Source organism: Nesoenas mayeri (assembly GCF_963082525.1).
Source record: "Nesoenas mayeri genome assembly, chromosome: 17".
Lineage (NCBI taxonomy): Eukaryota > Metazoa > Chordata > Aves > Columbiformes > Columbidae > Nesoenas > Nesoenas mayeri.
In genome coordinates this window covers 7,669,523-7,696,915 of record NC_137565.1, presented here as the reverse complement: position 1 = coordinate 7,696,915, position 27,393 = coordinate 7,669,523, and positions in this window count along the sequence as shown.

Here is a 27,393-nt window from a genome sequence, read left to right as displayed (position 1 = left end):
GATCTACTTTCCTCTTGGCAGATCTCTAGCTCTGCACTTCCCATTCTTGTTCTTCTGTCTTTTGTAGCCTTTGTGGGTTATGTGTGCCTTGCCTTCTAAAGTTTGTGTGTTAAAGAAGAGCCTTTGCCTGGCACTTCCTCTGACCGTGTTAATGCTCAGGTATAATAAACCAGAGTGACCTTGTGCATGGCCACGTCGTGCAGCAGAATGGAGAACTAACAGCTTATGAGGCAGTGAAGGCTGGAGTGAAGTGAATTTTTATTCAGTCAAGGGGTGGAGAAATGATTGACTCTGATTCATGGCAGCAGAACTCCTTAATCCTGGCTGCTCAGCTGATATTAATGCCAGACTTTCAGTTGCATTCCAAAACATTTTTACTTTAATTCCTCTGAGGGATCTGTCTCTTAGATGCCTGAAGTAAAAGCTCAATCTCTATGTCAGGTGGGCTTCTGCTGTTTTATGGGCTTGATGAGAAAAGCAACTCTTTATGGGGAAACAAATCAGAGCTGCTCTCTTGCCAGGTGTAGATGAATTGGATGGGTAGAGAAAAGTGGCTTTTTAATGCAGAGGCATGTGTTAGCTTAAACAAACAAACAAGAAAAAGAACAACTAAATCTGGGCATGAATTATAGCCTGCTTCAGATTTCAGTGTGTCACGTTTTGAATTGAGCTGGAGTACCTATGGCTTTTTTTTTAAATTGCATTTGAACAAAAGTAAATACAAAGAGAAAGAAACCAGGACAGCAAAAGCCTGCAGGAAATTCCTCTACTGTAAACAAAGTCACCTTATGATTGATGTGAATGTACAGCCCCTTGTAAACATGTCTGTTTACTTGCAGGAAACCAGAAAGAACCCATATTGGGCACTGCTGATTTTATCTAGCTTTGCTTAAATGCTTTTGGCTTCCAGTAGTCACTGCAGAGGGAACACAGGAGCGGCGGCTGCTCCCTGGAAAGCTCGAGTCTGCCGAACTTGAGAATTTGTGCCAAATGCTGCAGATGGGCAGAGCTGCGCGGGGAAGATTGATACTAGCACTTTGCGGCTATCCTGAACCGCAGCAGTGAAAGCTTAGTAATAGTTATGTGAAGCATTAATCCTTTGCGAAGGAGCTCTAGTTTTCAATGCACCTAATGAGGGAATTCTATACCTTGAAAAAAGTAGTAATAACCCTGATCCTAAACTCTGAGGTTCCTGCAGGCTCCCACTGAAAATTCATTGTTTTAACAAAGATTGTCAGTGATGTTGAGGTCGATGAATTTTGTGTAGATAGAAAATTCTATGATTGTTTGTTGATCATGTTTATTTTATTATTATTATTGAATGTTTTTCTTTCAAAAACAAACATTTAAAAAAATACCAGCTAGATCATCCTTTAGCCATACACACAGTGAATCCTTCAGAGATCTCTAAAGGATCAGTGGTGACATTTTCACATATTTACTCATGCAATTAACTCTGTTCCTTAGCATAGTTTCCACCAATTTCTTCAGTGCAAAGACCAAGTTTAAGTACTCAAATTCCAGGATCACCCATAACTGCGTGTTTTAGCGAGCAGACACAGTGCCAAAAAACTTAGTTCTACATCTTGATTAAATATGACATTTACCTACCCTTTGTGAAGACAATCAGTACCCCCCTACAATTTAGCAATCTATTTTTGTACTTTTTGAAAGTCTCTGAACAAGTTATAATCAGGGTCATCAGCTTGATGGGACAGTTGAGAGAACAGTCCTAATGGTTCCTATGTAGAAATAGTAATGTTCATAGACTGGGTTTAGAGAAGAACAAAATCGTCTTTGAAGTTGCAGATTTATAAGGCAAGTCCAAAGCCTGAATATTGGCTCTGGGGCATCTGCCAGGCACAGGAGCCACAACAGCCATCCCTGGTTCCCTTCAGGGTAGTGCCAGGCGTGAAATCCTTGCACTGCTGAAGTCAGTGTTGTCAGTAAGAGTAATGAGCTGAAAGTAAAAGGGGAATTTTGGCTAAATACAGGGAAAATGATGCATGTCACAATTAATATAGACAGACAGACATATTAGCTGAAGAAATGGTTGTCCAGAGGCTGACAGAGATTTCCCTCCCTAGAAGGGAACTGAAGTCAAGGTCTGTAGGTGCAGGGTAACTTTGCTGTCTGTATCGGGACGGAACCAGGTCCTCTGAGCAGCAGCACTTTGGTTCTGGGCAGTGCTGTTTCAGAGGCAGCATTCTCACTTAGGCAGAAATATGCCATTTTCTGACTACCAGCATTGCTGACCAGCCTTTTGCATCTTCAATCATGTACTCTTTTGGTTTGTTAAGATGGAGAGGACAGAACAAGAGGAGAATTTATGCCAGACTGAGAACAAATATTGCCTCATGTGGGTGGTTTTATACCTTGGAGGCCAATCCCTCAACTTTCTGACTTGTTTGCCCCCTTCTTTATTTCTGATGGGAAAACAACCCAGAAGGATGTAAATCATGATGCAAGGCTCCCCACCCCATATAAAAGTGAGAGAATGGAGCAAAAGGAGCTGCCACATACGTGCCAAGAGACAGAAAGGGAGAGACAGCAGAATGAATTTCTTCTTAATAAATTTGACACAGAGACTGGGAGCGTGTTTATAAAACCCTAACTGAGAGTAGAGGAGGGTTTGTATCTTTGTTTTTTCAAAGTGCGAAATCAGGGCTGGTTTATTGGACCCTTGGGATTGGACAGTGTGTAGAAGGCCACCCATCTGGAAACCAGCTGATCGCTGCTGCAACTTTCTTCCCAGGCTCCTTCCCTGCTCTGACAGGGTGCTGGGGGTTTATGAGAGGGCGACAACAAGCCTTTTACAGACCGTAACTCCTTGTCTCAACAAAAATTGCTATAAATTAGCTGGAGAAAGGACCTGAGGGGTTTGTCCCAATCTGGTTTGGGGTCCCAAGTCCAAAGTCAGCAATTTTAACAGAATAATCTGAGTTTTCAAATCAATTGTGTCTGAAAACAACCTTTATGGGAAATGGGTAAGTGGGAGGTAGAAGGAGACAGTGAAAGGAAGGGAGTGAGAGATTATTTCTAGATGGTGAAAGTGTAGACTATGTAAGTCTCTTTTCCCCAAAGACTTTTCAGGGTTTATAAAGGAAATCAACTAGTCTTTGGCTCCCCAGGAGTCCTCATTTCCTTCAAGCTGAAGCAGCTTCTATATAGAACTTGGGCTTGTGCTCTGAGCCCAAGTATCCAAAATTTTATACGTATTCATAAACTAAGCTTGCGTATGACCTTCACAGTGGGTCCCATTTTCACAAGAACCTAAATCTAATACATCTTGGAACACTCCATTCCCCTCTGAAAGATGTGGCAAAAAACCTCTTTCTTATCCAAATAACCAATCCAATTCTAGGCTTGTATGCCAGAATGATTCCACAGTAAACAGGTAGTTTCAGGATGGAAAGAGATTATATTGAATGACACACTGAACACAGCTGAGCATTGTGTCTGGTCCCGTCAGCTCTGCATGGAGTGTGGAATCAGTGGGGTGATGTTATGGAAGGGAAAGCAACTGAGGTTCTGCTTTTCAAAACAAGGAAGTTAAGTACAAGCTAAAACTTCAATAAACACTAAAAAAACTTTGTTCAGGAAATTAAGTAAGTATTTTGATACACTGTGGACAAGTAGTTACCCTATTAAATACCCAAGCAGTATTTCCAGGTAAGTAGATTGGATACATTCTCATGAAAGCTATTTATGCCTAAGTTTGTTCTGGAACTTTTGAAAATAACAATGAAATAGAAGAAAAAAAATGCCATTAAAAAGGATCAGAGAGCAATACGCTTAGGTTGAGCATAAAAATTGCCACAGCAAACTTTTGCAGTGTACTTTCATATTTTATGGTAAACTGGCTGACCTATTGCACAGAAATCTCATTATCTTGAATTTTGCTTTTCGGAGTGGCTGAGTGACTGAGCCAGGTGGTTGAGGAAGAGGATGGAAGCCACTTGGACTTCTCTTCTTGGATGGAGGAGGATAACGTCTGAGAAATTTAGGGAAAATACTATTTGTGACCAGGGATAACTGTAAGAAGCACTTCTAAGACAGAAGACAGAAGGAGAGGAACACTTAACATCTTGCCTGGATGTTAACAGCACCTAATGGCCATGTTCTGTCTGGAAGAGACAGCTGGTCTGCAAAATGCAGTGGACAAGAAAGCCCTTTGGGATCCCTCTCTACTTGAAGACAGGACCAGTTAGGCTGGAGGGAGATTTGGGTGGGACACTGATGGCATCTGACTTTGAGGATGCTCTGTGAACTATGGAGTTTTCTCGCTCATTTCACAACGTCTTTGTCTGAACTTAGTCTGGTGTATCGAGTGTGAGCTCAGTCTGTTGTAAGCGGTGGCATTTGGATGTGCTGATGTTGGGCTCTGACATGGTATGAATCAGTTGTAACTAGGACATGTGGTTTTAAGGTGCTTCTTCCCCCATTCATAGCAGTAATGTCCATTCTGCTTTTATGTGTAATGTGTTTCACTTGTGGATCCAAACACTGATTGAACTGCAATAATTAATTATTTCCAAGTTTAAAATCAAGGCTGGCTTACATAGAAATGTTGACAAAGACCCATGCCCCAGGTACAGCATAAACCAGAAGGGCAATATCTCCAGTTGGTACTATCCTTGTATGATCTTTTGGGTTTTAGTAGGTGTATGTGCTTTTTGCACATGTTAGAGCACAGGACTGTCTTCCACAAGATACAGCTGGAGAAAAGATATGGATAGCAACCCAGTGCAGAATTTTGGACGTGCAGAAATTGCAGCAATTAGAATTTGGAATAAATTTCTTAAGCCATTTGCAGGGAGCCTGGAAGGCTCTCAAATTGTCAAAGAAAATACACACTTCCAGTGTGTGCAATGTCCTGGCAGAAAGCTTGGGACAAAATTTCAGAAACCAAACCAAAACTTTCACCAACTTCCACCAGCTGGAGCTGTTACTGTAGCTGCCAGCCTGCCTTGGTTCAGAAATTGCCTACTGCTGGTTGATCTGTAGCACTGCTGCGATTGAAAGATAGAGTGAAAGCGAGCTCTTTGAGTTCTCAAAATATATTGTGTGTGAAAACATTCACATATACATCTAATTTAAAACAAAACTGTTGAGAATCAGAGGGTTTTTTTGCACTTTGCAGGCATGCAAAGAACTCTTCTTTCTCCTACAATAGCTAATTCTAGAACTTAGTCTGACTGGGGCTACTCCAACTCCTATTAAAAGCAATGGAAAGCTGCTGGTGGAGGCTGGATTGGGCTCATCTGGTGCCCTGTTGAAATCTGTGGTGATATACCAAAGCAGAACAAAGATAACAGGCTCGGACTGTAAATTCATTGGGGCAGGGACTCTCTGTTTGTATGTGTTGTATAGTGTTGAAGACATTTGTCGACACTTCAGAAATAATGAATAATGCCAGTGTGAGGAGGAAATCTCTCCACTCAACTCTAGGTGTTTCTGCTGCTAAGTGTTGAAAGAGAAACACAGAGCACTGAACTTTGAAGACTTGGCAGGTGAGGAGAAGGAAAAATCTTTTCACTTTCCATTTAAATTCAAGCTTAATCTGCATTTGTTGGTTCTGGTTGAAATATCTGAGCTGTTAATTTAATGTTGTTGGTCTTGGGAAAACTTTTTGGGATGCATGGCATGAAAGCACCTTAGATATGTGGCAAGGTTTTGATTTAATTTCTGCTTTCATCTGTTTTCCATTATAAACCAGACTAATTGCATTAAGATTCTCTGTGGCAAAAAAATACTAAGAGAAGTGTGAATTTGGAAGTTTCCTCACTTCGCAGTAACTGTAAAAACAGTCAGCAAACTGCTTTTTAAGTTATTTAATATGGGAGGGTGCAAAGCCTGGTTGTCTTCATAGCAGCACTATATCACTGGCACTATCAAGTTTTCAGAGCTCTCAAACTCAACTTGTTCATAGTTATACAAAAGCTACTTTGCACACTTGGATTTCATTTACTCCTGTTTTAGAGACTTTAAAAATCTAGCACGAGCTGACATGCCCCTGGTGGCTGAAGTGCCCACGTTAACTGTCCACATTTTGCTATTAATCAGTTGATGGATGGGTGTGCTTGTGAAAGAAAAGTGCTTGTTTAAAAAAAGATTTTAAAAAAGGGGGGTGTGTGGGGAGGGAGGCTTTAAGCAGTGAAGAGACTGAAGAGTCCCTTGGCACGGTTTTGCCTCACCCCGTGTTCAATAGAGTTTCCCCAGGGTGGTGTTGGCTGTGTTCTCTTGCCTGGGCACTGGCGGGGTGGGCTGGTGTTAGGCATTGCGTGTATTTCCCTCTGCTCCCTCTCCCAAACTGCTTGTGCTATAAACCTGGTCATTGAATGGTCCTGACTTTAAAACAAAGCTCCTATAATAATGCTCCGGGAACAGGATGCAGCAGTGAAAGACAAGGATATCTCCACTGCCAAAGACAGTGTGCCGTGAGTTTATTGCCTCTGTGACACTTTTCTTTGGGTACAGACTTGTTGCAATTTCGATTTTATTTCAGATAGTGTTTAAATGGGCTGTCCCAGAATTTTTGAGCTGCCATGATATGAAACTGGCATTTAATGTCTCCACTACAAAAAATAACATTTGGTTTGTATTTGTGCTTTATCTTGCTATTAGGTTTTTTTACTAGAGAGATTCTTAAGTCCACTTTTGCACCAAGGAAGATGAAGAAACTGAAACCCAAGAAATCTCTTAAGAATATGATATTTTGCTCTGATCTATCCTACGATAGATTTGGAGGGAAAGTCTTATAGGACTGAGATAAGCTGTCATTATGTACAGATTTGGTAGTATATGCGCGTACGAAATTCTGGCTTGGAATGTAAACATCACAGAATGTGTATATGTATTCGGTGTGGTGAGGTGGCTGTGGTCCTGCTCCTTCCTTCAGGTACAGCAGAAGATAAAGCCCCTGGTGACTGTGACGACTGAGACACAGCTGTGGGACACCTCAGTTTTCTCTTTTAGAAAGCTCGGGTCTAACTAACTTAGCTTTCTGTTTTGCAATATCTGCCTGTATCATTTCTAACCAGTGATCCCAGCAATATCCAGGACCTATAACACAAAAGAACAGAGCAATAAATTCTGGCTCCCATGTTCCCTTGAGAATTATTGATTCTTTACATTTTTAAATACATGCAAGTCTCTTTTTGGGAATAGCCCCATGGACACAGGCTTCTGTGCTCTTTGTGCTTATCAGCTCATGATACACTATTGTTCTGTATGTGTTGACATCATTTGTGTAGCTGTTGAGAGAAGCAGGAAGGAAACTGAAATGCCAAGTGACTTTCAAAGTCGTTATCACCATGTGGAAGAGGGACAGTTGTCAAGTGAAAAGTGACAGAATTGACAGAACTGGATCTTGTGGCTTCGTGTTTCTGAAACACCAAGTAAACAGCAAAGAAGCAGTTGAACAGAGATGTGGAAATATAGGGTGTCACATTTGCCATGTCCATGCTGATTTGGTAATCTAGGATCCCAGGTTCACAATGGATGCTGCTGATTCTTTTAAAAAATCGATTCTGCATTGCACGTGCAGAAACATGCTGCTCTTTTTGTAGTCTCTGTGTTCATGTGGTTGGTTGAACTTAACGTTTTCATGTTAAAAAAACAACTACTGATCTTTATGTAGTGGAAAGCTGGGTCTGAACTGTGAAGCGTGAATACATCTGTGGACATTTCCAAGATTAGGGATTCTGTAATTATGAGGGTTTGGTCTAGGCCTGTGTCTAACTGTAGCTGAACTAAAACCTCCCCAGTGTAAACTTCCTTTTGCAATAGAATACAAAACCCCCAAAGCACATAAGCCACAAAAAACCTCTCTGAGTGACCTAGCAAGTTGTGAGCAGGAGGTGGTTCTGCACCCTTGGCCCTGCTTCTTGTATGGTTTGGCCTTAAGCTTTGCCAGAAAAAAAGGTATTCTTTCTGGTAGTATTTCCTATATCCTGAAGGACAGAGCCTCTCAGTTTGCTGGATGTTAGGCCCCTTATTTCCCCAAAGAGTTAGTCCTCATATAATAGGGAATAATGCTAGTCTGCCGGTGAACTAGATCAGCTTATCGAGTAAGACCTTTCTGTAGTGAATCTGTGATGCTGCTCTACTGGAATGTGCCAATAAATAGTTATGGGAAAGAAAAATTGCACTGTTTGTTCTGGAGATGGGCAGAAGTAAAAAAAAACCCAAAACACATACAAAGTGATCTGTGTATATGTGTGCACGATAAAGCAGAATACTTTTTAGGCACATGAGGTATGTGATTACATTAAAAATCCTTGTGTTCCCTTTTTTCCCCTTGCTTTTTATGTTGGATGTGGTGCTCTTTCTCCTGGGTTGAAGGGTGTAGATGGGGTGTTAGATCTTGAAGCCTTCTCTAGAGCTGAACAGGCTGATCAGCCACTTTTTCATTTGCTTCTAGGACAGCCTTTTTTTGTGTGCATGTGGGTGTCTGTATGAGGTACAGAATTATCTTCAGGTTAGTAAGCTCCTGTGACCTGACTGAGACGGGTTCTTTCAGAAAGAGATAAAGACTAGACCCACATAGGAGATAAATGGGGAAGGAAAGGATATTGTCAACTTTGCTTTTTTGTTCTTTGGGGTCCTATTGCCCTGATTGTAAGGAGTGAGACGTGCATATCAACTTCTCATTGGCAGATCTTCATCCTTTCCCCTTCTTTGCCTGTCCAGAGCAGGGATGTACCAGATTCCATCCCAATGCTCTTTGAGCTTCCGCAAGAGCTGCTTGTTACTAGTTTTGAAATCCCGTGCTGGTTACAGAACCTGCAGAGATGGGAGCTCTGCTGTGTAACACGCTCTCTTCCTCTCTGTGCTCTCTTCTGTGGCTCCACTTGCCAGCACAGAGGATGTGGCAAATGTTCTTGTTTCCACCCTCATGGGGAGAGCTGCTTGTGGCTAAGATGATTTGCAAGTGTGGTGTTTTGTTGCAAGTGTGGTGTTTTGTGGCTATGTTATTGCTTCCTCCTGTAATCCCACATGCTCTGGCACACAGGGTGTTTAATAGCATCCTCAGGTTGACTCCACAATGACTGATCTGCTCAGACCGCACAGACTGTTCATATCCTCTGGTAAGAGGTTGAGTGGTAAGGATTGATTATAAACTTCAGTGTAGGCTCCTGCAATATAGCCTTCACTTTACAATAGAGCTGGTGTGAGAGACTAGATATCCTTCAGGTGAAAGCAGTAAGAGAGTTTGTGCTGAGCAGTGGCCTGCATAGACATCTCCAGAGTGGGCTATCAGCAGACACAACCTGGCTTGTGAGCTGTGCAGATTGTCAGTTCTCCACTCCTTGATTCTCCAAAGGGCTCTTCTATCTAGGATAGTCATCACATTGGCCATTCTCACCACCACAAAGATTGCTCATTAGACAGCATCCTGAAAACGGCTTGTAACAGCAGGCTGGGCAAGCCCTTAGACCTTGTTATCCATGCTGCAAGCCCAGCAGCTTGTGCAGCTCTCTTCAGGCTGGTGCAGTGGGGCTGGCACTAGTGAAGTTTAAATCAAAAGCACAGGAACACATGCTGCTACCAGCTGAGCTGTGTTTGATATAGCCCACGTCTACATGAAGTGAGAGGCTATGATTTCCTCTGCCAGCCTAGGCTGGAAGAGAAACACAGCCGGGCTTACCACTCTCTGCTTCACTCCAACAACACTCAGTGGCAAAATGCAAATACAAAGGCCACTTCTGTCTGCAGAGTTTTCCGAGTGGCCGAGAGCACATTATCCTTCAGCAGCCCAGCCAGAGTCCTTCCCCTCCCGCTGGCAGATGGATAAGGAGGGACTTTCTTCTTCCACTATTAAGTGCTGCTCTGATTTACTGCAGCTCTTCCTTAAGCACTTCCGGAGGTCAGAGGGCTGCAGACATTAGCCCATAATGGAAGACCCGAGGTCATTTGTAACCAATACCAATGAACCCGGGTGCTGTGCAGTGCAGCTGGGGGTAAATAAACCTGTCCCCTGACTTGCTTTGTAAAACCTCTCACTAATGTGACACAGAGCGGAGGATGGAAGAGTAATGGATGGCTCTCATCAGGAGAAATATAGTGCCCAGTGGCTTGCGAAGCCTGCATGTTTATCTGTTATTCTTGCGGGACGCTACCCCACGGTGCAGCTGTGCTCCCTGAGGAGGCTCCGGTGCTCAAAGTGGAGACTGAGGGCTGCACTGCTCTTGCCCAGGCAGCCTTTTCTCGACCTGCCTTGCTTCAGCCTTGTTATTTACCATTTATAATAGAAACTGAGAACATTTCTAATGAAAATATTACCTTTTAGTTCAAAGAGCACTAAAAGAAATCCTGCACCGCAGTAACACTGCTCTGTATATGAAGATGTGGGATAATAACAGTCAGTACAAATTAATCCAAATTAGGCTGGCTGTAATAAAATTGCTGATGGTCTTTGCTCCAGCAGCATTTGGAAACTGCCCAGCTGCAATGACTGCTGATAGAAGGAATTAAAATTGTGGGTGCTGTGCAGGCAGAAGTCCTGGTGGAGGTAACTGAAGGGCCATGTGCAGGGAAGCAGTCCCAGACAGCATGCATTGCTCTATGTGCAAATGAGAAGACTAATGCTATAGGGAACAAAATTCAGACTGGAGGAAGTAGAGAGAAGGCCTTCTAAAATGATCAGGAAAATGTACTCTTTGTCTCATATACAAAATTTAACTTATTTTGTGTAGCATAATAAATAAGAGGGGGCTGTGGTTGTGCTTTTGTACACTGGGAGTAAATACCAGGGAAGCAGATGGTGTATTTACAATAAAGATGGTGCTTTGTATTTTAGTTAAAACCTTCTTAAGGACACATGAGCAAGTGGTAGACAGTCCTTTGTATGTTTTGTTTTCACCTTTCTGAGCAATTCTCTAAAAATCAGGCATATTCATGCCCCTCTGTTCTGCAGAAAATTTACAAAATGGAGTTAAGCAGGTTGCCTTCCCCTGTGCACTGAGCTTCTCTGTTGTGTATGCAATTGGGAAAGCAGCCCAAAAATCCCATGAAAATATATTTGGCTCAACTGCGCAAGATTTTTACATCTGAAAATGGGACTGCAAAAATGGGAAACAGTCTTCTTAAAACTTATGATTGAAAACAATGGCCATGCTTAACACCTCCATTCATCCAATAATCCCACAACAGGACCTGTCATCAAGTGATACTCAGACCTGCTCGTGTCTACTCCAGCTTCATTACTGGAAATTAGGTCTATTTATACTGCTTTGAATGCTCCACGCAATTCAAGTCCCGAGGAGAAAGACAAGCTCAATAGCTCGAGCGGTGTTTGTTTGCCTGGTTCTATCACTATCAGCAAAGGAAGCAATTTTCATAAACAGTGGGGAGCGGGGACTCCCTACCCGGTGCGGCTGTTGATCACTGTGGTGGCTGTACCTCGAGCACCCTGCGGAGCGCTCTGCACCTGAAGCCTGCCCTGGCGGCACGGAGGTGATGACAATAGGCCTCTAAGATAAACAAAATAACTGAATAAAAAGTGCTGAAAGCCAGCAGCAGGTGAACTGTTAAGAATAAACCCTGCACGCCCATCACCCCACCTGCGAGGCAGGCTGAGCTATGGCTAGGCAAAGCTTATCATTTAGGTTAACACACAGTTCTTTTCCACCCCTTGCCCCAACACCTCCCTTCCCAACTTTCAACAATTGTTTGATTACTTGTGTGATACAGCTTGAGAGAGAAAATAATTAGCTGGCCCTCTTCCTTTTCCATAACAAAACAGAGAGGAAGCAGCTCAACTGGGGCTTTGTACAGCAGCCAGGTGCTGCTGAGTGGCTGGTGACTGCTCTCTTCAGGAAGGTAAATATTGGGCTAGAGATGATTACAGCTGTGTTCAGAGGAGCACCACATGGGCAGCAGCCTTCCTGACATACGGGAACCCATGCTCCAGCATGCATTTGCATGTCTCCCACTGAAGCAGGTCTTGTTGGTGTGTCTTCAGCAGTAATAGGCTCGAGCCTTAAACAAACGTTTGGCTCTGTTGGTTTGCGAGAAGGTGCACATATGGAGGTACTCTTTGTGGGGGCTGAAGTGGTGTTTGTCTTTTGCTCCAGCCTGGTTGAAAGCAGCTGTGTTAGTAAGCAAGTAGACAACCCAGCTGAGATGGCCTCTGCTCTAAAGAGCAGAGGTGTCACCAGGACTCTGTGCGCTCCGGCAGTCTCTGGAGCATATTCCTCTCCTCCCACATGCTTCCATTTGCTTCCTTTACTTCACTTTCAATTTTTAGGAAGTGAAATAGAATGAAATAAACTCTGGAAGTTTTCCTTGTGTTAATATGCTTCCTAAAGCACCTCTTGTCTAAGAGGCCAACAGCACCTTGCTGCAGAGGCACTGGGCTCCAGCAGGAGGACTTCCCTGATGTGGAAGCAGTGGTTCTTAGAGATGAGATGACAGCAACTGGCAGGATTTGTGTGTCATGTGGTTTGTGTTCATGGGTGGTGACAATGTCTGTACTTGCTCTTACCAAGTTTCACTGTCTGCTGCGGAAAGACAATCCCTCGCCCCATTGTGAAGAGTTGTGCAAAACTGGCAAATGTTAATATTATGACTAGAGGTATCAACCCCTGCCTGTGTCATCTGTACTAGGCTTTAGCAGACATACCCAGCACAGAGAGCTGACAGGATAAACAAGGAGTCCAGATAAAGTAACGTGAAAGGAGCAAAGGCACAAAGAGGTGAAGTAACGTGGTCAAGGTCATGCAGCAGGTCAGAGCTGGGCCAGCCTCTGGGTCTCACAAGTCCCAGGCCAACGCACTGTCCTGTGCAGGAGGCAGCCTCTCACACTCTGTTCTACATCAAATACAGGCATGCTCTGGGAAATAGCTTGCTGTTTTAACAGCTGCAAAGTTTGCATGGCATAGGTTCAGATTATGTGATGCCTTCTTCCAGCTTCTTAGTAGGAAAATCGAGGTACCACAATGGAAACTCAGGATCTTGTTGGAACAGCTTACCGTGGTGGTAAATCAGCTTTCTACTTGAGCAGCCCTGTTCACACAGTCTAGAATTTCATGAAAGCCCAGCAGGGCCACTTCACGGAAAGCCCTGTAGCTACAGGAAGAGGAAAGTAAATCTGGGATACACAGAGATTTTTAGGGCTTCTGTCAAACCAAATGGAGCTCAGAACTGGCAAAGTAGGGAAGCCTTTTTATATTTTGTCCCTGCCAGATATTTGGGTGGTACTGTCCAAAGATGAAGAGAGCAGAAGGTGACCCATTTATCATCTTTTCTATTTTCTCTTTGTATTTATTTTTCTTTTAAAAACACATTAGAAAAATTAATTTAGTGCTGGGGAAAGGTGACAGATTAACAACCCCAGAGATTTCAGCCTTCTGTTTATCCTCTGACCTGAGTGCTTTATGCACATTCTCAGTGCTGCTCCAGCACTGTGCCCCAGCTATGACCTCAGGGACCAGCTCCTGAGAGAGCAACTACCCCATCCCTCCAGCCCTTCCAAGCCGCTGGGTGGAGCAAGGAGTGCTGCTCGGAGTGTGAGTCTGTGCTAGGGACTCCTGTAGTGTTAGGTTAATGATTGGACTTGATCTGAAAGGTCTTTTCCAAGCAAAATGATTCTATGATTCAAAGTGAGGAAATGGATGATGATGCACCTTGTAACTCTGCATTGTGTTGCATGGTCTCACAGCTATGGTGAGGCCACTCAGCAACAAGCTGTGTCTATGCAGGGCAGCTGTGCAGCTGCACAGGGATGTAGCTCCAAGTCCTTGGGGCCAGGCAACACACTTTGAGGTCTTGCTCCACCTTTCTTTCCAATCTTCAGTCCTCTCTCTCCAAGGAGAGGAAAAAAAGCTAATCCTATGAAAGCACAGTAGAAAAGGCCTTTTGGATAGCCAGATATCTCTGGATGGTGCTTTTCACCTCACTGAAGTGCAGAGTAGATGATGTTTTCATACCAGCCTGTAGAATAAAGCAATCGTGTAACTATGGTGTGATTTTTGACAATAGTCTGTGCATTTGCAGCTCCTGCTGGCTTCTGGAGAATTATTAGATGTTCTATAATCATGTGGTTTTATTTAGGGAATAAACATGCTACATGGATCCTAGCATTAGGTGACGAACTTTGAAAAGGTAAAATTCATCTCCCATCCCTCCAGTCGTCCTCACTGACATACTTGGTTGGATTTTGTTTGATAATTCTCACTGTGGATCAATTCAGATTCCTGCCATAAAGGCCTTCTGTAGTTACCTTTTCATCAGCTCTGTTGTTTAGAATAACACTTTGCACACTAGGCATTTCCCTCTGTCATAAAGCTGGAGTGTTTGGCGGAAGAGAGCATCCTTCACAAAGTAGACAGCGTAGGTCGGGATGGGGTGGCACAGTGGGGGGTAAGGCTTCCTGATGCACACAAGCAATACCTCCTTGCAGTTAATAATGCCGCCACTGCCCTCTTCCCTCACTCAAGAAGTGACATTCCAAGACACGTATTTGGTGTTTGAACTACCCTGTTTCCCAGAGCTAAGGGACAAGGGTTGGGACAGCTCCGTGGGAGGCCCCAGTGTTGAATCCATTTGGCTGGTGTGCCCAAGGGGCCTTCCATCATCACCTGCCTCTGTTGGAGTGAAGGCGTCTGCTGCACCAGGTGGTACTCAGGAATTATATCCAGTGAGTTACTCAGGGCAGAAACCCCTCCTTTGCTGTTTCTGCCTGTGGTATCCAAGGGTTGACCCCATCCCTCCCTTTTGCTGAAGGGGCAGAAATTTGATAATGGCCATAATTATGTCTGAACATTAAACGAATGCTCTGGATCATCACTGCTCTATCCACTTGTCCATAATTACCAGCAATAGACATGGTGGCTTCAAAGGCCACCCAGTTATCATTTATGTTTACTATAAACACAGCAGCTGTTTTGGGTTACAAGGGTGGCCATTTTGTTGTAATTTGATGAGCCAGACCCTGAAATCCTCACCTAACACCAGCTCCCTCCCTCTTTCAGGAAGAAAATTCAGCATAGGAGTGTTCTATGCCACTTAAACATGGAGCATGGATGGGCTGTGCCTCATACACCCCTGGGAATTGCAGTTTCCCCAAGCTCCCTCCGAATCCCAGGGGGCTGGTCTGTGTTTATGGGGCTATTTCATGTTTGCTAGTGCTGTCTCCCCCTAACACCACTGCCATCAGCTTGAGGACTCCAGAAATGTAAAATGGTAATGCCAGAACAGCAAGAAATCTTAAGGTGTTAACCAGGGCCTCTGCCTGACAGAGCTGCAAGCAGGGGTAGTTCTAACGGGGAGGATGTAACAAACTATGTAGAGATTTAACTTTATACGCTGCACTGCAGAACGGAGAGGTTTCTGGGTCTGAAGGGGGATGTGACCACTGGCTTTGGTTGCAGCTGTCTGCTCCTATGGGGCAGTGCAACACCTCCCTGTGGGGGGCACAGCAGGCACAGGATGGAAGTGTGGGGTTCTGGACCTTCAGCAGTGGTAATCAAAGGATAAGTCCAGCAGCTGTTGCATTGTCTGGGTGGGGAAGATTCATTTCTTCTTCCACGGGCTCCACAGACCCTCTCAGTGCACAGCCTATTTATCATGCTATGGACTGGGCCAGGATTTGAGAAGGTTTGGGATTCGGCCAAACTACTAAAGTGTTAAAAGCTTCTGCTAGCTTTTTTGATTCACTTTGCAAAATAGGTGAAAATCCATCTTGCAGTCATAAGAACTGATGTGTTTTGTAATGTGCAGCTCACAGACTCCACATTGCTGTGTGCAAAGTGGAGCTCTGGATTTTGGAGTGTGGCTGGTGTTGCTCTGGGCTATGCTTGTTTAAAAGGGGACATGCATTATAGCTTACCTGTGCCACTAGGAATGACACTGTCCTGTCATAACTCAATGCAAAGGGTGTTAAAAAATTGTATGTGTGCTGTTAGCGTGATCTGAAACAAAAGGCAAAGCCTGCTGCAAGGTGAACAAAAGAGAAGAAAGCTCAGACAACTATAAAGCTTTGGAGATTTTGAGAGCTCAGGATGGGTGATGTTGCCCATGATTTTTGTGTAATCTCTACAAAATTATGAGCTGGGAAGTCATGCCTAATGGCAGCAGCAGAGTGTAATTTATGAATTGCTTTGTACTGCCTTTTTTATTGGTGGGTTGGAACTTAGTCACAGTGATCTGACCAAAAGAGATGGGAGTTTTCCAAGTTTTTCTCTTAATTGGAAGTTTTCTGTCTGGCGTGGGATTTAAGAAATACCATCAGAGTGGGTTTTTAAACTAATTTTTTGCTTATGTGTAATCCTTCCTGATTTTTTTTCTTACTGCTTTTTTTTTTTATATCTGAAAGAATCTAAAGTTCAGCAATTAGAGGATGGACTGTAAACAGTGATGGACTGGAAGGGAATGAAATGAAAGCAACATATTTTGATGCTATGATAGCACTACTTTACAAGCACTGAGTTATAACATGGGGAAATATCACACCACTGCTGGGGAATGAAACTGCCCGCGCAACAGTTTTGACACCAAACACAGGTTATTTCTTTGGGAAGAGAAGACACAAAGGAGCCACCACTCTGCAAGGCTTATGCTCTCAATGAGTGGAAATATTGCTCTCAGCCTCACCCCACACCTTGGTTTGAAATGCCTGGGAGCAGCACAGCAGAAAGGCTAACCGTGATGGAAAGGCTAACACAGCGGCAGGGGCAAGCGGGCTGGAGGTGTGCGGTAGGTAGGCGACAGCTACCTGAATCCAGGTAACGTGGTCTGACTTGGTTCTTCATATTCACTGAAAAAAAACCGATGCTTCATCTTCTCTCTAAAGGAAAGAGCAAATTAGCTGGTGTCTGCAGCAGATAACACACATCAGGGTGATGTATTTATAAGGGGAGGAAAGAACAACACAGTCAGTGCCTGTTTATTTATTGTTTCATGAATTACAAAGGCTAAAGAGACTAAACACTCCTTCATTTGAGAAAGAAAAGCAATGCCAATATGTGTGATTGAGACGTTAACCCTTCAATGAGGTCCAAACCATTACAATGTTCTCCTATCAGTCAATAACTGAGATAAATACATCTTATCCTCAAACAATAATATTCATGGAAAAGCCCTGGAGACAGAGCTACAAAACCAGCCTTGTGACAGAAAACCCTTCTTTAAGACTTACTAATAGATACATTAGCTGACGTTGTCATGCTATGGCACGTGTACATGTTCTGTAATGTGTGGCATGCAGATTATCAGCAGTTTGTGGCTTGTCAATATTTGCAAGTGAATGTGTTGTGTAAATTGAGAAAGATCTGTTACACATCCAGAATGCTGCATCGAGTCTCCTGCACACTCCAAGGCTTTCTAGCTGGGCACTAGAGCCAGTGACAGTTAATATTTTCATGTTCTCAGGGTAAAGATTTCAGCAAAGTACCCGGAGGATTAAAGAGGGATAAACAATGCAGTGCTCTCCTGTGCAGATACAAGTTCAAGGAGTATAAGGAACTGGGAGCTGAAAGTATTGATTTTAAGATAAAATGTTTTTTTAAAAGGTGTCTAGCAATACTGTACTGAGAAATGAACTTACAGTAGGAAGGAAACATCAGGAGAGAATATAATGATACAGGAGGATTCATGGGGGGAATTCTCAAGGAGGAAATTTTAGCCTGCATAGCAGGACATATTCCTTAAAGCAAGCTACACAAGACTGGAAATGGAGAAAGCGAAAAGTAGCTTGGGTCATATACTAGAACATGTATCAGAGGCATATTCTGCCTTGGTGGCATGAGAGAATGGTCACTCAAATATATATAGGGGTTTTTTACAGCTTTTACAACAGCAAAGGGCCAGATCAGACGCATGAAATGTTGTGCTTGTTCTCAGGACCTGGCCCATCTTCTCTTTAGCCATCAGCCCTCCAGCCCTGTCAAACTGCGAAGGACCAGCTGGAGCAGGTGTCAGCAGAGATGTATCAGCGCGGAGTTTTGCTAGGCTTTCTCAGAGCGAGTGGCAGGTTCTCTTTTATCACGCTGAGACTTCTCCTGTCAGAAAAGCAGCCGGATGAAATTTCCTTCTCTGGAGACCCCCTTTCTGTTGCTGTGTAGCCAAAGGATTTTGTAGGCTCTTTTACTGTCTTAATTCTCATCAGATTTGCATCATTATTCAGGCCTGGAAAAAAAGAAAAAACGAAAAAAAGAAAAACGACAAAAAAACCCCCAACACATAAGGCCAGCCTTAAAAGAAAAATCTCTCCACAAAGACCTCAGACTTCTGACTTTGACGTGTTCGAAAATGTTTTGGGATGTTTTGCTTCAGAGCATTGGGAAAGTCTGGACTGACGTGTTTTGTACTAACTCTTACAAATGCTGAACATCTGGATCTGGTGACATTCAGTGTAGAGTGTGTTTGAACTCATAAAGAGCAGAGGTGTTTTCTATATTTCAGTAGATGCTCTTAAAATGCAGAACAGTGCTGGGGGTCCTGATTTGGAATGATCCAGGGCAAACCCGGAACTAGAATTTCATTTCAACCCTCTATGAAAAACGGGCTATTCGGCAATTCTGAACAGTGTTTGAGTTTTATTTTTTTAGGGCTTTAGTTTGGGGATGCTTTACTCTGGATTGTCTTAATTTCCTACACTTTCAGACAAGGACAAAGATTGCCCAAGCATCAAAATGCATTGTACGTGAGATTTAAATCCTCACCCACAACCTTTGTTCTTTCTCTCAGGTGAGGTTTCAGAATTTACATGGCAACCAAAGTCCACATATGGGAGGAATAATGAATTACAAAACAGATTTGGCAATTGACTTTAGAGGGGGAATGGATAAGACACAAAATGTGGAGCAAGGGTACTTCTCAGGTGCAGCTTTTTCCTAGGGTGCTCTTCTGTTGTTACTGTCACTGTAAAGCAAAGTAGATGGTTTATTGGTTTATACTTCTTTACAGACATAGTTAAATACCAACAAAAGGTAAGAAAAAGATCACGTAAATCAGAAAGGAAAGCATCTTTGGTGCCTTGTGGTGGTTAGATAGCAGGAGCACTCTGTTTCAAGGTTATAAAAAGAATTATGAGATCAGGAGGACTGAGATAGTGTTTCATGGATTCTGCCCTGCCATACTTTGGGATGCTGAATTGCATGTTCATGTTGCAACCATTGCTAAAACGTGCCACAAAAAGCATATTGGCTACTTCACAGGACGTTAGGCCTGGATGGAGAGAGATGAACTCCCATTTACAAGATTGGATAAGTCTGGCATACCTGGAGGATTATCTATTATATAATCTAAGTCCAGCTGTGCATTGGTGGTTGCTGCCCACACAGTCTTGCTCCAACACCACCAACACAGTGTTTGTCTTGGGGAGCCATTGCAGGGCAGGAACCCCTGAGCTGTTGTATCTGTCGCATATAGGGCTGCAGCTGTTCAATAGCCTTTCGTTCACAGAAGTCCAGCGGATCCTGCAAGGACAGGAGAACTAGGAGGAAAGCTGGGAGCTCCAGGTGACAGCTCCAACCAGGAGGCAGGCATTGGCTGGTATTCATTTGATTTATTGTCTTCTCTTCCATAATGTAAGTTGGGAAATTCTGGCATTGATTTAAAACAAATAAACTTTCCGTACTGAGTGGGAAACTCAGACTAGCTGAATCTTCGTCCAGAGCTGTTATTCCAGACAAAGTAATTGCTATTTGATATACAAAGGTGTTTATTAAACACTTCTGATGGTAAGGAAATTATGAACAATCTCTATCTGTAAAAAAGAGATGTTACACCATAGAAGTTGTGAAACATCACATAAAGGAACAGTCCCACAGCCAAGCTACAGGCACCTTTGCAGCCCAGTGTCAGTGCAGTCCTTTGAAATGCCAGGGTTAATAATACATAGATTTCATTCAACTTTTTTATTATAACTTAAAAAAAAATCTTAGGTTACAGTAGAGAAAATAAGGATGGAGGAATGACAGCAGTTAAAAAGAAAAAAAAAAGGTTTAGCTGAAGCATAGGATTGAGGTATGTTTACTGGGCTCTATGAGACCCGTCCAGCTGGAATCAGCATCAGCAGTCACATTGACGGGTGCTATTCAAGTGATGTCTCTATTCATACGGGATTAGACGGCTGTCTGGCTGCTGGCTGAAAAATCATTATTTTTAGTGCCGTGTCCCTCTAGTTGGTTTTGTTCTCCTACTGACAATGTCCAGTTGGAATACATTTTGTCTTCCCCCTCCCCTTGTACCAGGTTTTGAACAAATAGAATTCTCTTTGGTTGTTAAGCAGTCTTCTCTGGCCCTTTTTTCTCATTTCCTACCAGAGAATGATGGATTTGGTCATTTCTAAGGATCTTCCCAGCTGTTTTGGACATGAAGACGAAAACAAGCTTGGAGAGATTCATTGATACTATGGAAGATTAGCCTGGGGGTTTAAGGATTTGTTTCAAAAAGAAAACTTTTTTTTTCAAGTTTGACTCATCCCTGGTATGCATGACTAAAACACCCATGATACAGAATCAGTGCAAAGACTGAGGGATCTAATCCTCAGCTGCTGTAAACCAGCATTGCCCAGCCACATTCAGTTCAAGCTATCCAGGTTTACACCTGCTGGCAAACCACCCGAGACAGACGTTGTGCGTCTGTTTGGGGCAAGGTGACGCACAGCATGGCATTCCCTCTCTGATTTTTCATCAAGAGACAGCAGACAAGAAGAGGACAACATATTTTCTTTGAGCCAGGGGTCTGACTGTGGCAGCTAACTGGTGGCATTTCTTTTTCCTCTGTCCTGCTCCTCCCTTTCTCCTTGCAGAGCCGGGCAAGCTCTCCCAGCAGCACTCGGTCTATGGTTGGAGGGCATAGCTGTCATTCCATTAGGCTTGGCTAGGCCTGCGTTAAAGCGTGTCATACAAATTGAGGGGATCCAGCGTATTGACAGACAGATATTTAGCATGTAATTGCACTGAAAGTGCAGCACAAAATCTCTGGGAGGTAGGAGAGTGGAGGATTTGGATTGCATGAGATCTAGTTGGAGTGAGGTTTGGACTTTTTTTCCAAAGCCCATTTGAGCTCCATAACAACAGGTGTGATGGTAAAGCACAAATACATCATCCCACAGCCACTGGGGCACTGTGCTAGCCCTCCTCCAGCCTGCCTTGTTTCCCTGAAGAAATCCTGTTTGAGGCAGCATCTGTTACAGAGCAAGCAAAGCCATCCCATGGGCTGCTGCACGGCTCTTGCACGCTCATATGTAGATTCATTTCTCAAAGAAAGCTGAGCTACATGTCTCTGGCTCTGTCAAAACATGGCTTCCTGCCCCTTAGCCTCACCCATACAGCAAAGAATCTCAAATGCCCCATGCACCATAGGTTTTATATTATAAAAATGGAACATAAATTTAACAAGTATTTGGCAATAGAGAAAAAGGATCATTTTGATTGCTTGGCTTTAGCATTGGTCATTAAGGACCAACTCAATTTCTGCTGAAACTCCAGCTCCTGCCTCCACATGCAATCGTGTTGTTTGTGGTTTCATGCTCTTGGGGCTGGTCTGCACCCACCCTGTCCTCATGTGGCTTCTAGGAACCAGGGCTTCAGGGCAAGTCATTGGGTCTTAGAGTCTAAAATCCATCATCAGTGACTTTTACAAAGGCAGCTCATGCTCCCAAGTCATGTTATTTTTTAAAAACCTTGCACTGAACAGCTTGTCAGCCAGTGGCAGAGCTGGGACGCGGGTCCCAGGTCTTCAGCTGTCCTGGGTGCTGCTTTCTCTTGCACCTCCCATTCCTTTCCTACAGGTGTTCTGAAGGATTGAGCATCAGTGTCTGCAGACACTACGAATTATCTCAGGCTGTAGCAGAGCTACTAGAGAATAAGTCACAGAGGGACTTAAGAAAACATATTCAAACTGGAACACACCCAAATAGCCCCTCAAACACCCAGTGGTGTGAAAAGGGGAGAGGAGTTCAGATGTATTTGTTGATCATGGTCATATGAGGTGATTGAAAAAAGAAGGAATCTTTGGCTGTTAAGTCTTCGCAGGCTGACAGGTTGCAAATTGAACTGCTTATGTCAACTAATGGCAAAATAGGTGTAAACTAGTCACTGGTTTCTTTTGCTGAAGAAAAAGTGGCCCTTGCTTCAGGGACATAGTGTTCACTAAGGCTTTGGAGACTTCAAGGACAGTGACTAGGCCATGGAAATCCCAATTGAATGTATTAATTTGGATGAAGAGATTCCTTTCCTTAACTTCTACAAGCAGCCAAGCAGAGGCAGCATTTCTCAGTGGTCAGACCCCAGGACTGGATCTGGAGCTGTGTGTTAGATGTTGTACATGCATGTAAGAGAGAAATGTTCCTGTCACTGTGCAGCCTACATGAATGATATAATATTTTAAGGTGCTGGGTGGAATGTAACAACAAGCAGTGTGATTGATCATTGATGATAAGCTCTTGTCATGTTCACTTGATTTAGATTGTTTTAAGTGTATCATTTACCAATGTACCATTCACTGTCTCTGTGAGACAGTAGATCTCACAACCAAGGGTTTTTGTAAAAAATTATGTTCAGTACCTGCATTTTTGCATGCACAAACTGAGAAAGTTTAAAGGGATTGGATTTCTACAGTCACCAAGTTGTCCAAAATAGGAGGACATTTGAGGATCTAGGTCCACAGATCTCTTTCTTGTTAAAGCACAGCTTTTCTAAAACTTGTGGAAGAGCTGCAAATGAAATAAGAAATGCAGATAGCGTGTGTCCATATGGGCACATCCCAGGGAACAGGGAAGGTGTAAGCAGTGATGGGATACAACTCGGTCCCAGCTTATGCCAGAAGAGTTTGCAGCAACTCCGTTCACTGGGATGGCAGGACTCAGCTTATTCCAGTTCAACTGAGGTCAGAGGGATAGTGGAGGATTTCTGTGGTGTTTTGAGATCATCCAGAAGGAAAAGTGCCGAGCAAGTGTAACATGCACATTACTAATCAGGGGCTGCTGCTCTGCTGTTCACAACCACACCTGTATGCTGCTTCTTTGTACAGCCCAGGTCTAGGTCGCTGTCAGGCAACATGATAAAGGAATAAAGCTGCAAGTGGGATCATGTTTCCTTTCGCTCCTTGTGTGTATGTGTGTGTGTGTCTTTGTTTTTTCTGTGCTGTAGCTCAGGGGGACTCGTAAATCTTGGAGACGACTGCAGTTTTTTTTCTTCTCCCCCTGTATGACTGATGGTGCGAATTTATGTGTGGTATTTCTCTCTCCCAACCTTGTTCTGTTAAAGTGAGACAGGAGGCCAGTAGATTTGTAGTAGTAGCTATGCAGGGTTGTGGGTCCCTCGCCCCGTCCTCTATGCAGCCTGAGGGCTGGTTGTTCCTAAGAGATAGTGATTTGAGGGTTTCAGTGGGAGGTGAGATGCTGTTTACATCATTTCATCTTGCTGGATGAGCATGCTTTGACCCTCTGCTTCATCACCAGGTGGTGTTGAAGAGAAAGGTGCTCTCAGGGGAAAGATATACTCTCCTAGGTTAGTATCCAGTGTGGGGAACGGGAAAATCTTGAGGTGTGAGTTAGAACAAGGTATCCCAGACCAGAAACATGTCCAAGGACACAGTCTGTCACCTCTTGCCTCTTCTAACTGCAGAGACCAAGCTAAGAAAAAGTGTTTTAGTGTTTCAAAAGTCTGTTGTGTTACAGCAAGGAGCAAAGGTTTAAAAACTCTTTTTAAATTATGTAATTAGAATTCTTGTGTCGGCTCCTAATTCCTGAAATATTGCTGAAGGGGGCCGTGTCTGTGCCCCTTTTCCTGAGATGGAGAGATGCCCCGCACCCAGGCAGTGTTTCCTGCCTTTCCTCCGGCTGACTTTAGCTCGCTTAATCCCGCATAGCTCACGCTGTGACCGGGAAATCCAGCCTGAATACCACCTTAAGTTTGAACTCTAATAGGAATATTTCTCTTGAAAAATTAGTTATTCTTTTCAATGCACATTCCAGGTTTGTGTCAGTGATAGTGGCTTAGCAGCAGGAGTGAGACCTGGAAGTTTTGACTCCTTGGCAGATTTGGTCAGGAATTTTGCACAGTATAATCTGAGCCGGTTCCAGCCTGTGCAGGAGCAGAGCAAACTCTTGTGCTACTGCCCAAAGTTCCAGGTAGATTGTCAGGGCTGGGCTCCACCTGGGACAGCAAGGAACTGGGTACACTGGGTGGGACAGGGGAGGGAAGTGAGTGCCTGTGAAGTTCGGGCTGGGGCACTGGTAGCTGTCAGGTTATACAAGGAGGTCAAATAGCACTGTGCTGGTGTGTTCATTTTATTTTGTTCTTTCTGATTTGGAAGTAACAGTGGTTCAGGGCCATAATCCAGGACTTCTATCTTGTGGGTTGGTGTCTTGTTCCTGCCATTAGGACACACAATAAAACTGATTAAACAAACATTATGTTCTATATTAAAACACCAGTGTGAACCAGAAATGTGGACACAGCCTCTCACAGATGTGTCTCTGTGTCAGCCCAGTGTGTTGTGTCTGTAAAGTCCACAGGTCAGATTCTTGTCTTGGCTCTGCCCTGGGTCTGTTATCAGACTTGGGTCTGTCCCTTAACCCTCTGGCTGACGTTTTAAAAGGCACTTAATGTCCAACTGCAACTAAACATCCAAGGAGAAGTGACTGCCCATGGCAGCTTTCAGCTCCAGGGCCTTAGCTGCCGCCTTGAAAGTATGCGGATAACAGTGCTCTCCGGCCAGGCCAGACTGAGAGAATGCGTCTGAGCTCTGTTATCCTTCCAGAGCGTGAGGCTCACCTACCCTGCGCAGTATTTGGTTGCTGGAAGGACCATCCAGACACCCATAAATCTTAAGGATAACTCTGAAGCAGCTTTGCTGACAAATTGGCACCCACCTCCTCCCCCACCTCGCAATGTGCTTCTCACACTCAGGGCTGCTAAGAGCTATTTCAGGCCCCGGAACAAATGAAGTATTTGTCTCCCCTTTGCCCTGGCAGTTGCCTCCACACCACTCTTTCGCCTTCCCCCGAGCTGAGTGCTTTAGTGCAGATACCCTAAGTCAGCTGTGGCAGCTGTAAAGGACAGGAGCAGTCTGGATGATTGTCACTCTGGTCCCTTAATGTCACTGAGCCCTGGCCAGGCACCCTTCCTCTCCATGTCCCCCCGCTGCTTCGCAGCCCACCTACTGCTGCTCCAACCCTGGCTAAGAAGTTGGGCCCGGATTTCCTCTCTCCTTGTCATCATTCTCCATTAACAAACCATTCCTTTTATATGGCACATGACCCAAAAATGTCTTGACTGCTCTTTGGGTCTCTTCCCATTGGCATTCACCAAGAGCAGGGGCACCCAGGGACTATCCTGTGACAGAACAGGGTGCACATTGGTAAAGGGGACCTAAGAGTTATTGAGTGTAAGGTGAGGGGTACGCGTGTAACAGATGCACAGAGAAAGAAGTGATTATATGTCATCTTTGTGCTCTATGCCATGGTGAAACAGCAACTGCTGTATAGCATGCAGAATAAAGACAGCAGAGACTAACTTTCTTTGAAGCCTTTGCTTTAGCTATATTTTTTTTTTCCTTTTATTGTGCCAAAATGCTCTTAGACACACATTTGCCTTAAAACCAACAAGACAATCTCCTCTTCCATTAACTCAGTTAAAGGTTTTTCTGCAAGCTTTTCATTTTGAAAAGACAAGGAAAACCAGAGAAAGAAAATGAGCTCAGAACAGTCAGACATATGGCTCTTGCGACAAAAATGTAAATTGAATTTTAGTTAAGAAATGTGAGAGATTTAGAACAATAAAGTTAGTACTTAGTGGAATAGCTCCCTGACAAGCAGGTAAGACCAAGGTAATCCTCCATCAGCATGTAAAGCAGACACAGAACAAGAGCAAAGAAAACAGAGAGTAGACTCTTTCCTTGACAATTTAAATCCTAAGGGTACAATAGCTATATAGAGCAGAATCAGACGCACAACAGTATTCCTGAGTGTGTGTATAGTAACTTTTGTCATGGGATGTGGATATAGCCTATCTCATGCCAGTCAGGGCAAATGTGGATGAGGCTATAATATAGACTTATCTTGCCAGTGCACCTGTGTGTGTCTTCTTACTGTGTGGCATCAGCTAAAGCTTTGGCAGACCTGGGGCAAATGGAACTTTGCAGAGAAGAGCAGGAGCAGGCAGGGTTCCAAGAAGCTGGGAGTGTTAGTTGTGGTATTCACCATTTTTTTCCTTTTTCTGGAAGCAAGTTATGATTTAGAAAAACTGATGACCCGTGTCCTGGAAACCTCTGGTGCAAAACTCCTCTAAAGCTTCATTCTCAGAAGTCACCTGGGAAAAATGTATTTGCTCTTATAGGAAGCTGTGTGTCAGGTGAGACAGCAGAATTACTGCAGGCCTGAGCAAAAAAAGTGTCTCCTTTAAAGCTAAAGAGTATTAAAGAATTTCAAGCTCAAAGAATTCGTGATATAACCAGGTTTATTTAGCAAAAATGTATTTGCTTTTGCAAAGAAAGCACTGCATGTCTGCAGTGTTTCTGAAGGCCAGGTTCCCAAAAGGGGAACCCCAAACTAACTCACATACTAGCACATAATTGTCTCAGCTGGATGATTTTCTACACTTGCCAGTCATTCTAAGCCTCACATATTGCTGGCTGCCTTTGTCTTCCCAGAGCCTGCTTGTACAATGAGAATTACCTGTTGTGTTATGACAGACAAGTGATTAAAATGAGAAAGACAAGTTGGATCTGGTGCTGAGCTTCCTGCATATCTCCTGTGCGTGGCCTCACAGATGCTCCTTCAGAAGCAAAAGGGGCTGTCTGTGCTCCTGGTTGCTCAGAGAAACACATTTGTGATGCGGTTTGACTATTCCTATGTTGCTACAACTGTCTTGCTGGACTTTTCTGTGGCTTTTTTCAGTTATTTTCATATTCAGATTATTTCTACAAAGACACGTGCTTTCATGAGTCCTCTAATTTTCAAATTCTTCATCTAGATCCATTGTTACATTCCATCTTCTATTACTCACATTTCTTTTGTTTGTAATGATGGTACTTTATACCTCTTATCCAAGAATCTACAGCAACATTCACTTAACTATTTAACAAACTAGAAATCAGCCCTAATGTCCACAACATCATGTGTCATCTCTTTTTTAAGAGGCTAGGAAGCAAAGGAAAATAAATTAAAAAATCAGATACCAAGCAAAACAGTCTCGAAATAAGAGCTGAGGGCTGGCATCCCATCCCTCGCAGGCACCCACTGCAGCGTTGTCTGAGCCCCTGCAGAGCTGCAGCGGCGGTGGCACCTGCACAGCTCCTCACCGTCCCTGCACAGCCCACGTCTCTCCTCCCATGGACCTGTGGGATGCAGTGATGGAGTTGCCATTTCATTCAAAACAAACACCAGGCTGTGGGAATAGGAGCAGCTTCCTTTTCCCTCCAGCCTTGTCAGGC